The 12,054-nt window shown below is 41.8% G+C and overlaps 1 long non-coding RNA gene across 6 annotated transcripts in view; it reads right to left on the reverse strand.

Moving 5' to 3' along the window:
* The window catches only part of LOC124348585, a 107,468-nt gene extending 102,741 nt beyond the window's left edge, over positions 1–4,727 (reverse strand). For 5 of the 6 annotated variants that reach the window (XR_006920049.1, XR_006920050.1, XR_006920046.1 and 2 more), the window contains exons 1-5: positions 4,641–4,727; positions 4,427–4,571; positions 4,252–4,358; positions 3,908–4,008; positions 3,749–3,839 (exon numbers count right to left, since the gene is read on the reverse strand). This is a non-coding gene — a long non-coding RNA (uncharacterized LOC124348585). The remainder of the gene's footprint in view (positions 1–3,748; positions 3,840–3,907; positions 4,009–4,251; positions 4,359–4,426; positions 4,572–4,640) is intronic. The other variant, XR_006920051.1, reaches the window with a different exon arrangement.
* Between the last annotated feature and the right edge of the window lie 7,327 nt (positions 4,728–12,054).

Here is a 12,054-nt window from a genome sequence, read left to right on the forward strand (position 1 = left end):
GCAAGGAACTTTGCCGCAGAGCCTGTTCGCGTAGCCTAGCTGATTTCTCTGCTTCCGATTCCCCGTTCCGCAGAGCTTTTTGCCGTAATGACTGTTCCCGTAGTCGAGCCAACTTTTCTGCTTCTGATTCTTCGTGGTGCAGAGCTTTTTGCCTCAAGGCCTGATCTCGAAGCCTAGCTGATCTCTCTTCTTCAGATTCATCTTGCCGCAGAATTCTCATCCGTAATGCCTGGGATTGCAATCGAGCTCGTTGCTCTTCAGGAGTTTCTCGGTTGCCGACAGCTGTCTTTCCTGCCTGGTGTTGTTGTCTTGCTGGACGCTCTGCCACAGCATCATTGGCAAGAACAACCGTTGAACGATCAGACGTTGTTCTCTGATTCATCGCTCGCAAGATAGATGCCGTTTCTTGTTGACGAAGGGCAGCTTGCCGATCCGCCTCGGCCTGCAATCGAACACGATTTTCTTCTGTTTGAAGAAGACCAGCCTGCCTCTCTGCCTCGGCTTCCAATCGCAAACGATTTTCTTCTGATTGAAAAAGACCAGCCTGCCGCTCTGCCTCAGCATCCAATCGAATACGATTTTCTTCTTCGTGCAGATTTTGTTCTCCGTGCCGAAGAACTGCTACCCGCTCCTCCTCGGCCAACAGTCGAGCACGATCATCTTCTTCATTCTGCTCCTGCCTAAGGAGTTGCTGCCGGATTCTTTGATCGAGCAGCCTAGCTTGATGCTCAACTCCCGTCTCGCTAGCACGGGCGACTCTTTTCCGGTCCGCATCTAACCTCTGCCTCAACGCTCTTTCGTCAGGTGCCTCTGCCTGACGGTCTTCTCTCGCCTTTTGCGCCTTCAAATTCTTTGCAGCCTGATCATCTTCGGGATTGAGCCGACGACGCTTCTCTTCACGGACGAACTTGGCCTTTTCCCTCTGAGCCGCCAATCTAACTTGTTTTGCCTCCGGGTCTTCGAGACTTCTTTTTTCCCTAGCCTTCCTATTCTTCTCATCCTTTTCCTCTCGAGTTAATTCGCGACGCGGTGGCATTTTCAGATCAGCAAAATAACCCCTAATTTTCCAAAAAAAATTCGCTACTATCAGTGGAGGGCTTTTTGGAGGGCTTTTGGAGGACTTTACACCGCACAAATGTTCAAAAAGCTTAAAACTAAACACAAATACGAACATAAGCCGTCGACACCCGGTGCTCAATATCCCAGTGGTACAGCCCGGTTAAGGTTCACATCTGATAAACAAATACGCATCGCAGGTTAGCTCCTCTCCGGTTGTCGACTGTTCGTTACACAAAAGACATACCTCCAAAAATGGCAAAAGTAATACAATTATTTTCATTGACGCTCAACTTGATGCTGACTTGATCGGGATTTCAATCGCAATTGTGGCTGTTTGAAAGCCATAATGCTAACCGCTACACCAAGACCAGCACAAATTGGCTGAAAACCGTCGGACACCACAACTATTAAGTCTTTAGCAGGCTAAGATAACATGCTACGGACTTTAAATTGATGGAATTCGGAAAGTACTTTACTTGAGAAATGAGTGTTGTGATGCTGTAGGAAGCTGGAAGACATCTCGAAGTTGGAATAACCGGCGACTCGAATATTGTAGATCCCGCTGAAGAATGGCAACAAAAAAACACATATTAGTATTAAAACACAAAAGCAACACAAATGCACCAAGTTCAGTGAAAGAAACACAGTTTTGAAATAAACAATTTTTTTTTTTTTTCACGGAATCAGTTTTGAACCATCAACCTCAGTGATTGAAATCCGCCACGCTAACCACAGCACCACGGGCCGATGACATGAAAAATCAATTCGACGACAAAATAGCCGGGAGCTGGCGATTTCTAGCAGTTGTTTTTTTTTTCAAGTAGATGCAAGGCATAGCACATAGTTATCAATCACAGACATTTATTCAAAACCAAAAAACAGAATTGACTTAATCTAGATGTGAAGGATAAACCTCTTAGTACGGAAGCGAACGTTATCCAATACTCCACCGACGTATACCAAAGTATGGAAAATCAATGACCCCAAAATGATATACAGAAGCTAAAATATACTTGATACCTTAAGTTTAGATCACATGATGAAACCAAAACACTGAAAACACAATCAATTCATAATTAATGACACACATAACCAAGATTTACCCACACTTAACAAAGCTTTCAACATTGATGATTAAGACTATATCTAGAAATGGTATCGGAAAATCAGATTACCTTAGAATTCAAATCCTGAATTTAGTCGTTGACTTAAAGGCGGTCGTAAATACACAGCGAAATCGATGAATAAGCCACCAATCAAATGCTGAAATACAAAACAACATGAGTCAATAAGAATTATTTCCTTAAACTGGGCCATCCCAGCAGAAATTCTTTTTCGCAGTCTTTTCTTGAGCAAACTTTTACTTTAATACTGAGATTTTTCTGATGAAAAGACTGTGAATAAGAATAATATCCTAAAACTGGACCATCCCAGCAAAAATTCTTATTCGCAGTCTTTTCTTGAGCAAACTTTTACTTTACTGAGATTTTGTAGATGAAAAGACTGCGAATAAGAATTATTTCCTAAAAGTGGACCATACCAGCAGAAATTCTTATTCGCAGTCTTTTCTTCAGTTTACTTGTGCTTTACTGAGATTCTGCTGATGAAAAGACTGCGAATAAGAATCATTTCCCAAAACTGGGCCATCCCAGCAGAAATTCTTATTCACAGTCTTTTCATCTGCAAACTTTTACTTTACTGAGATTTTGGTGATGAAAAGACTGTGAATAAGAATTATTTCCTAAAACTGTACCATGCCAGCAGAAATTCTTATTCGCAGTCTTTTCTTCAGCAGACTTCCACTTTCCTGAGATTTTGTGATGAAAAGACTGCGAATAAGAAATACAAAACAAAGCATGAATCACTAAGCCAAACCAGTTTAACATTCATTTTGCCCAATTTGTCTTGTTTTACAGTTTCATAATGCAAATTCTCACAATGAATAAAATTGAACCAATCTCACCTTTGACTTTTCAATATATATGGAACCAGCAAAGTTTTCAGTTGAATCAACAGTGAATAACAACAAAAACTGTAACACACAATATCTGACGTTTCGCCGTATTGTGAGATAAACAATGAAGTTGTCTGCTATAATTTTTTTTATTGATTGGCGAAAAAAAAAATCAGTAAAACATTTGTCTGGATGGAGTATCGAACCACCGACTTCATGATTACACGGCGAGCGTGCTAACCACGACACCAATACATATATAATTCCGGTTACAAAATACGAATTTAAATAATCAACAGAAACAGTTTTCCGCGCAAAAGGCGAAAATTCAAAATGAACTTCCAGCAAGAGACTTGAACGTGCGACTCAACGAATCACGGCGCGGGTACTCTAACCACACAACCAAGTGTCCGCTGACAGATTATCATCATTTATTTTGACTATCAACATGGTTTGAGAGAACTGTCATAAAAAGGATGGCATCTGATTTAAGAAAAGTTAAGATTAACCATAAACATAGGACACAGTATTTTTTTAAATATTAGCAAATAACTAACCAGCAGCAGAGATCACTGAACTGGCACGGCCAGTGTTCCCTTTAACTATTAACTATTTGACTATCAACGTGGCCTGAGAGAACTGTCACAGGATGAATGGCATATCTGATCTAAAAAATTTATGATTAATAATAAAAACATAACACAATGAAATACTCAAAGTATAACAAATAATTACCATCAGTTATCACTGAAACTGGTATGGCCAGTATTATCTTCATCTATTTGAATATCAACCCGGTATAAGAGAACTGTCACAGGATGGATGGCTATTGGTTTTTAAAAAGATAAGATTAATCATGAACACAGTATATTCTAAAAGAAAGCAAATAATTACCTGCAGCAAGAGATCACTGAACTGGCACGGCCAGTATTCTCTTCTTCTATTTGACTATCAACTTGGTACGTTTGAAAGAATTGTCACATGACTAATGGCATCTAAATTAAGAAAAGTTAAGATTAACCATAAACACAGGACACAATATATTCGAAAAGAGTAGCAAATAATTACCTGCAGCAAGAGATCACTGAACTGGCACGGCCAGTATTCTCTTCTTCTATTTGACTATCAACTTGGTTTGAGAGAACTGTCACATGACATATGGCATCTAATTTAAGAAAAGTTAAGATTAACCATAAACACAGGACACAATATATTCGAAAAGAGTAGCAAATAATTACCTGCAGCAAGAGATCACTGAACTGGCACGTTCTCTTCAACTATTTGACTATCAACCTTGCTATCAACCTGGTTTGAGAGAACTCTCACAGGATGAATGGCATCTGATCTAAAAAAGTTATGATTAATGATAAACACAAAACACAATAAAATACTCAAAGTATAACAAATAATTACCATCAGGTATCACTGAACTGGTATGGCCAGTATTCTCTTGAACGGTTTCACTGTCCATCACATAATCAGTTTTTGAAGCTTTACTAAAACATCTCTTTCGATTTCACAAAATAAAGCGTTCATATGGGAACGGCTATGAGTACATCTGTTTCTTCGTAAAAACACGATTAGTTAAATAGAACTTCAATACGATGGTTCTTGTCGTCATTCTTACTTAAGGGAAAACAAATTCAAAAAAAATTGCTGCCACTGCAGCCTGCAAGGAGTAGCGGCTAAGCAAGGACGCCAAGGAGGAGCATGGGCTACTTAATCTAGAGGACGGGAATCTCCGAGGTTTCCTATGTCGGCTGTGTAAATTTTTTTACATCAGCAGCAAAAAAAGCACAAAAAATTATTAGTTAACTTAATAAATGTTCCTATACTTGTAATTAATAGTTTGATATATATTTGTAATTTCCTTAGAGTTGAAAGGAAAGAAAGTCGTTTCACCGGTGCCACCTAGCGGCCAAGTCCCAGAAGCTCTTTCAACTGAAAACAACAAACTTTTCTATAATAGCAGTCGACACTTTGTTTTGTTTTGGTTATAGCAGTCGACACTTTGTTTTGTTTTGGTTAGATTAACGTGGTATGGTCCAGTTTTAGGAAATTTTTCTTATTCGCAATCTTATCATCACCAAAATAACAGTAAAGTAAAAGTTTGCTCATGAAAGACTGTGAATAAGAATTTATGCTGGGATGGTCCAGTTTCAGGAAATAATTGTTATTCACAATCTTTTCATCAGCAAAGTCTCAGGAAGGTAAAAGTTTGCTGGAGGAAAAGACAGAAAATAAGAATTTCAGTCTGAGTGTTACACTATTGGCAAAAAAATATCTTCTTCGCATTCTTTTACACAGAAAACTTTGGAATCGAGGTGTGGGGAAAAGTACGGCAAATAAATAATCGACAGGGTAAAAGATTTGACAATTCTGTTTCCGATTTCAGTTAGGATAGGTCCAAGCAAGTGAAGCTGTTATGCGTTATATAATTATGGGTCAACAACGACGGCACGCGTCTCGTCTCAACGCGATCTACTTGGGTATGATGAGATGATAACATATCAATCGATGGTTCATCAAACAGATATCAAATGGTGGTCCAGTGGTTAGAGTGTTCGCTAATCATGACAGAGTACTCGGGTTCAAACCCCGAGAAATGGACCATTGATTTCCAACAATTACAAACAAATTTCAAAATTCATCAAAAATTGTCACTTGAACCGGGATCGAACCTCGGACTTCTAGCATTCTAAGCGAGTATGCTAATCACTATATCATGAGGTGATGAAATGTGGCAGCATAGCAGGGTTTATATGCAGAATCGTGAGTCGACGTTGGCATGCGTCTCGTCTTTCACGGCGAGCCGCATAGATGACATGTGTGTGTGTGCCGAGTCACTTGAAGTTGAAGTAACAGTCACATATCAATTGGTGGTCCAGTGGTTAGAGTGTTCGCTAACCATGTCAGATGACTCGGGTTCAATCCCCGGTATGAGTGACCATTAATTTCAAATAATTACTTTCAGTTCATTAAAATCGAATGTGACTTGAGCCGGGTTCGAACCTCGGACCTCTCGCATGCTAAGCAAGCACGCTAACCACTATACCATGAGCCGATGAAATATGGCAGCATAGCATGGGTTATATGCAGAATAATGAGTCGACGATGGCTTGCGTCTCGTCTCTCACGGCGAGCCGCATAGCTGTGTGTGACATGTGTGTGTGTGTAAGTGTGTGCCGAGCTACTTGAAGTTGAAGTTGATATCGGACATCAATTGGTGGTCTAATGGTTAGACTGTCTGCTAACAACGCAGGAAGACTCGGGTTCAATCCCCGGTATGAGTGACTATTAATTTCCAATAATTACTTTCAGTTCATTAAAATTGAATGTGACTTGATCCGGGATCGAACCTCGGACCTCTCGCATTGCAAGCGAGCACGCTAACCACTATAACATGAGGTGATGGAATGTAGCAGCATAGCAGGGTTTATATGCAGAATCATGAGTCGACGATGGCATGCGTCTCGTCTCTCACGGTGAGCTGCATAGCTGTGTGTGACATGTGTGTGTCGAGCCACTTGAAGTTGAAGTAAATATGTGATATCAATTGGTGGTCCAGTGGTTAGAGCGTTCGCTTACCATGCCAGAGAACTCGGGTTCAATCCCCGAGATAAGCGACCATTAATTTCCAATAATTACTTTCAGTTCATTAAAATCGAAAGTGGTGACTTGAGCCGGGATCGAACCTCGGACCTCTCGCATGCTAAGCGAGCACTCTAACCACTATACCATGAGCCGATGAGGTTCGGTAGCAAGCCATTTGATGGATGGATGTAGTGTGTGGATGCGCACGATAAAAGCACCAAAAGTCGCAACGACAGCAGTTGTATGGAGTTTCAACTTGATTTGAATATCAGTTCTGATAGTGTAGTGGTTAGAGTATGAGGTGAGGACCGTGTTGCAACGCTATCGGACCCACCAAGTATTCGAAGCCATGGTTCAAACCCAACACTCGATACAAATTAATAGAGGACATTGTGTGATAATTACCAATGGAAAAAACAAATATCTCCAACCCCCAACCCCCCACTTGGTTCGAACCCTCGTGGCGCTCATGTGGTATGTACAGCGGCAGCTGCGAGATGCAGTTGAGAGTACCGAGCAGAGCAGAGAGATGGATGAGTGTTTGAGAGTGGGGTGAAGCGCCTTAAACGATGAATGCGCCTCGACTCTAATCTTTCGCACCTGGATGCGTCTCGCCGCTACAGACAAACAGCAAAGCGGGATGCACAAACAAACAAACGTACAAACAAACAAACAAACAGTTTCACAGACAAAGTCAAGGTTGAATGGGACGCACCGCGGGTTGTTGCAAAGAGACTAGTATACCAGATGCCCGTCCAAGGACGGCGAACCACCTTGCTAGACGCAATCACCCAAGCGCACAGCACAGCACACATGCAGCAAAACGCCACTCGTATAATCCCACTGCCCAATTCCTTACTCGCTGGGACTTAGTTTTTCATCCATTTATGGACTTATCATCTTCCACCGTGAGCCAGTCGGTATTTTGGGTTTGTTTGTGGACTTGGTTACTTTCGTTGCAACCAAGTATCGGTGGCATTTGGGTTTATTTTTGGGACTTATATTTTTCAGAGTTTGGTTGTGTTGGATTTGAGACAATTTGTGGTGTTTTGGGTGTGATTTTGGACTTGTACTTTCTTACGTGTTATTTTGGTTTCATTTTAGGACTCTGTCGTTTTTCTCTGTAAGCCCGTTGGGGTTGTAAGGTTTTTTTGGACTTGTAATTTTTCGAGGGATTTGGTAACGGAGACTTGTGTTTTATTCAGAATTTGGGTATTTTCCACTTGACATTTATTCATATTTACTGTATTTGTTCCCATTTTACTGTACCCATCTATGTATCCCTTACCTATTGATTACCTGCCCGTTTATTCTTCAATTATTGGTTACAGTCTTAAGTATCGTTTGAACACTGGTCCGCTGCATCTGGAATCCGTCACTCTAACCACTGAGCCATGGAGTTGTGAATGAATGTTGCAAAAGTTGCTATTAATCGTCATTTAATGTGCAGACAAAATTGCAACAGAGTCAAATCTTTTTTCATACCCAACTTGCGATTCATTTACATGACATATTTTGGCAACTTATTGTATTTTGCCGAGAGCGGGTTTGAACCGACATCCCTTGGATTACCAATCCAATGCTATAACCACTACACCAACAGTGGTGTGTATAATCAAGTTCTGACGTGACCAGTTGGATAGCACATACTTACACATGGTCATAGTTATCACCCAGCGTGAGCAAAAGCTTTTAAATCACATCGAAGTTGGACTTTATCGATATTAAGATTATTTACTTCATAACACATTTGTTTGCCGAGAGTGGGTTTGAACCATCATCATTTGAGCTACCAATCCAATGCTATAACCACTACACCAACAGCGATGTGTGTAGTCAAGTTCCGTCGTGAACAGTTGGATAGCGCATACTTACACATTGTCATAGTTATCACCCAGCGTGAGCAAAAGCGTTTATATTACATCAGAGTTTGACTTTATCGATATTGAGAATAATTGATTCAATAGACAAAGTTTGCCGAGAGGGGATTTGAACCACTATACTTTGAATTACCACTCCAATGCTATGACCACTACACCAACTGCGGTATTCAGTTGCAAGTCTCGACGTGAGCAATTGGATAGAGCATACATCTATATTGTCATGTTCAGCAAAAAGAAGGAAAAAAGGGTGCATGATTTAAAGCCCGGCGTGAGCAACGTACGGTAAATTATTTTAAGCCCGTCATGGGTGAAATAGGGTGAATTATTTTCAGCCCGCTGTGAGTGAAATAGGGTGAATTACTTTCAGCCCGTCATGAGCGAAATAGGGTGAATTATTTTTAGCCTGGCGGGAGCGATGTAGGGTGAATTCTTTTCAGCCCATCGCGAGCGAAATGGAGCAAACTATTTTCAGCCCGTCGTGAGAGACTTGGTGTAAATTCTTTTCAGGCCGTCGAAAGTGAAATAGGGTGAATATTTTTCAGCCCTCTTTGAGCAGCAAAGGGTTTAATATTTTCAGCCCGTCAAGAGCAACACACGGCGAAATATTTCCAGCCCGGCGTGATCAACCTGGGTTGACTAATTTTAAGCCAGTAAATGGGAAATAGAGTGAAATATTTTCAACCTGCCGCGAGTGAAATAGAGTGAATTATTTTCAGCCCGCCATGATTAATGTGAGATGAATTATTTTAATCCCAGAGTAAGCAATATAGGGTGAATTATTTTCAGCCCGCTCTGAGCGAAATAGGGTGAATTATTTTGAGCCCGGTGTGAGTGAAATAGAGTGTATTATTTTAATCCCGTTGTAAGCAACGTGGGATGAATTTTTTTTGCCCGTCGTTAGCATCGTAGTTTTAATAATGGTCAGCCCGCCGTGGACGAAATAGGGTGAATTAATTTCAGCCCGCCGATAACGAAGTACAATGAATGTTTTTATGTCCGGCGTGAGCAATGTAGGGTGAATTATTTTCAGCCCGTCGTGAGCATCGTAGGGTGAACTATGTCGTGTCCGGCGTGATCAGCATAGAATTGATTATTTTCAGCCTGGCGTGAGCAATGTAGCTTTAACCCCGTCAGGCGCTAGCAAAACTGGGTGAATAATTTATCGCCCGTTAGTAGCAATATATCGGGTGAATTACTTTCAGCCCGTCGTGAGACAAATAGGGTGCATTATTATTATATGCCCGGCGTGAGCCAAATCAAAGTAATGAGTCGACGACGGAATGCGTCTCGTCTCTCACGGCGAGCCACATAGCTGATGTATTTGTGTGTTCAAAACTACTTGAAGTTTAAGTATCAATTATATATTAATTGGTAGTCCTGTGGTTAAAGTGTTCGCTAACCATGTCACAAGATTCGGGTTCAGTTCCCGGTATGAGTGACCATTATATTTAAATAATTATTTTCATTTCACTAAAATTGATTGTGACTTGAGCCAGGTTCGAACATCGGACGTCTCCAATACTGAGAGAGGACGCTAAACACTATACCAGGAGCTGATGGAATGTAGCAGCATAGCATGGGTTATATGCTGAATCATGGGTCGACGATGGCATGCGTCTCGTCTCTCATGGTGAGCCGCATAGCTGACATTGTGTGTGTGCCGAGTTACTTGAAGTTGAAGTAACCATCAGATATCAATTGGTGGTCAAGTGTTTAGAGTGTTCGCTAACCATGCCAGAGGACTCGGGTTCAATCCCCGGGATAAGTGACCATTAATTTCAAATAATTACTTTAAGTTCATTAAAATTGAGTGTGACTTGATCCGGGACCGAACCTCGGACCTCTCGCATTCCAAGCGAGCACGCTAACCACTATACCATGAGCTGATGGAAAGTACCAACATAGCAAGGCTTATATGCAGAATCATGATTCGACGATGGCTTGCGTCTCGTCTCTCACGGCGAGCCGCATAGCTGACATGTGTGTGTGTGTGTGTGCCGAGCCACTTGAAGTTAAAGTAAACTTCAGATATCAATTGGTGGTCAAGTGGTTAGAGTGTTCGCTAACCATGCCAGAGAATTCGGGTTCAATCCCCGAGATAAGCGACAATTAATTTCCAATTATGACTTTCAGTTCATTAAAATTGAATGTGACTTCAGCCGGATTCGAACCTCGGACCTCTCGCATGCCAAGCGAGCACGCTAACCACTATACCATGAGCCGATACATCTTAGCAGCAGCATAGCATGGATTATATGCACAATCATGAGTCGACGATGGCTTGCGTCTCGTCTCTCACGGTGAGCCGCATAGCTGTGTGTGACATGAATGTGTCGAGCCACTTGAAGTTGAAGTAAGTTTGTGATGTCAATTGGTGGTCCAGTGGTTAGAGTATTCGCTAACCATGACAGAGGACTCGGGTTCAACCCCGGGATAAGCGACCATTAATTTCCAATTATGACTTTCAATTCATTAAAATTAAATGTGACTTGATCCGGGTTCGAACCTCGGACCTCTCGCATTCCAAGCGAGCACGCTAACCACTATACCATCAGGTGATGGAATGTAGCAGCATAGCAGGGTTTATGTGCAGAATTATGCGTCGACGATGGCATGTGCGTCTCATCTTTCACGGCGAGCCGCATAGATGACATGTGTGTGTGTGCCGAGTCACTTGAAGTTGAAGTAACAATCAGACATCAATTGGTGGTCCAGTGGTTAGAGTGTTCGCTAACCATGACAGAGGACTCGGGTTCAATCCCCGGGATAAGTGTCCATTAATTTCAAATGATTACTTTCAGTTCATTAAAATCGAATGTGACTTGAGACGGGTTCGAACCTCGGACCTCTAGCATGCTAAGCAAGCACGCTAACCACTATACCATGATCCGATGAATTGTGGCCACATAGCATGGGTTATATGCAGAATAATGAGTCGACGATGGCTTGCGTCTCGTCTCTCAAGGTGAGCCGCATAGCTGTGTGTGACATGTGTGTGTGTGTAAGTGTGTGCCGAGCTACTTGAAGTTGAAGCTGATTTGGACATCAATTGGTGGTCTAATGGTTAGAGTGTCTGCTAACAACGCAAGAAGACTCGGGTTCAATCCCCGGTTTGAGTGACTATTAATTTCCAATAATTACTTTCAGTTCATTAAAATTGAATGTGACTTGATCCGGGATCGAACCTCGGACCTCTCGCATTGCAAGCGAGCACGCTAACCACTATAACATGAGGTGATGGAATGTAGCAGCATAGCAGGGTTTATATGCAGAATCATGAGTCGACGGTGGCATGCGTCTCGTCTCTCACGGTGAGCTGCATAGCTGTGTGTGACATGTGTGTGTCGAGCCACTTGAAGTTGAAGTAAGTATGTGATATCAATTGGTGGTCCAGTGGTTAGAGCGTTCGCTTACCATGCCAGAGTACTCGGGTTCAATCCCCGAGATAAGCGACCATTAATTTCCAATAATTACTTTCAGTTCATTAAAATCGAAAGTGGTGACTTGAGCCGGGATCGAACCTCGGACCTCTCGCATGCTAAGCGAGCACTCTGACCACTTTAC

The sequence above is a fragment of the Daphnia pulicaria genome, chromosome 7 (assembly GCF_021234035.1).
Source record: "Daphnia pulicaria isolate SC F1-1A chromosome 7, SC_F0-13Bv2, whole genome shotgun sequence".
NCBI classification, from domain to species: domain Eukaryota; kingdom Metazoa; phylum Arthropoda; class Branchiopoda; order Diplostraca; family Daphniidae; genus Daphnia; species Daphnia pulicaria.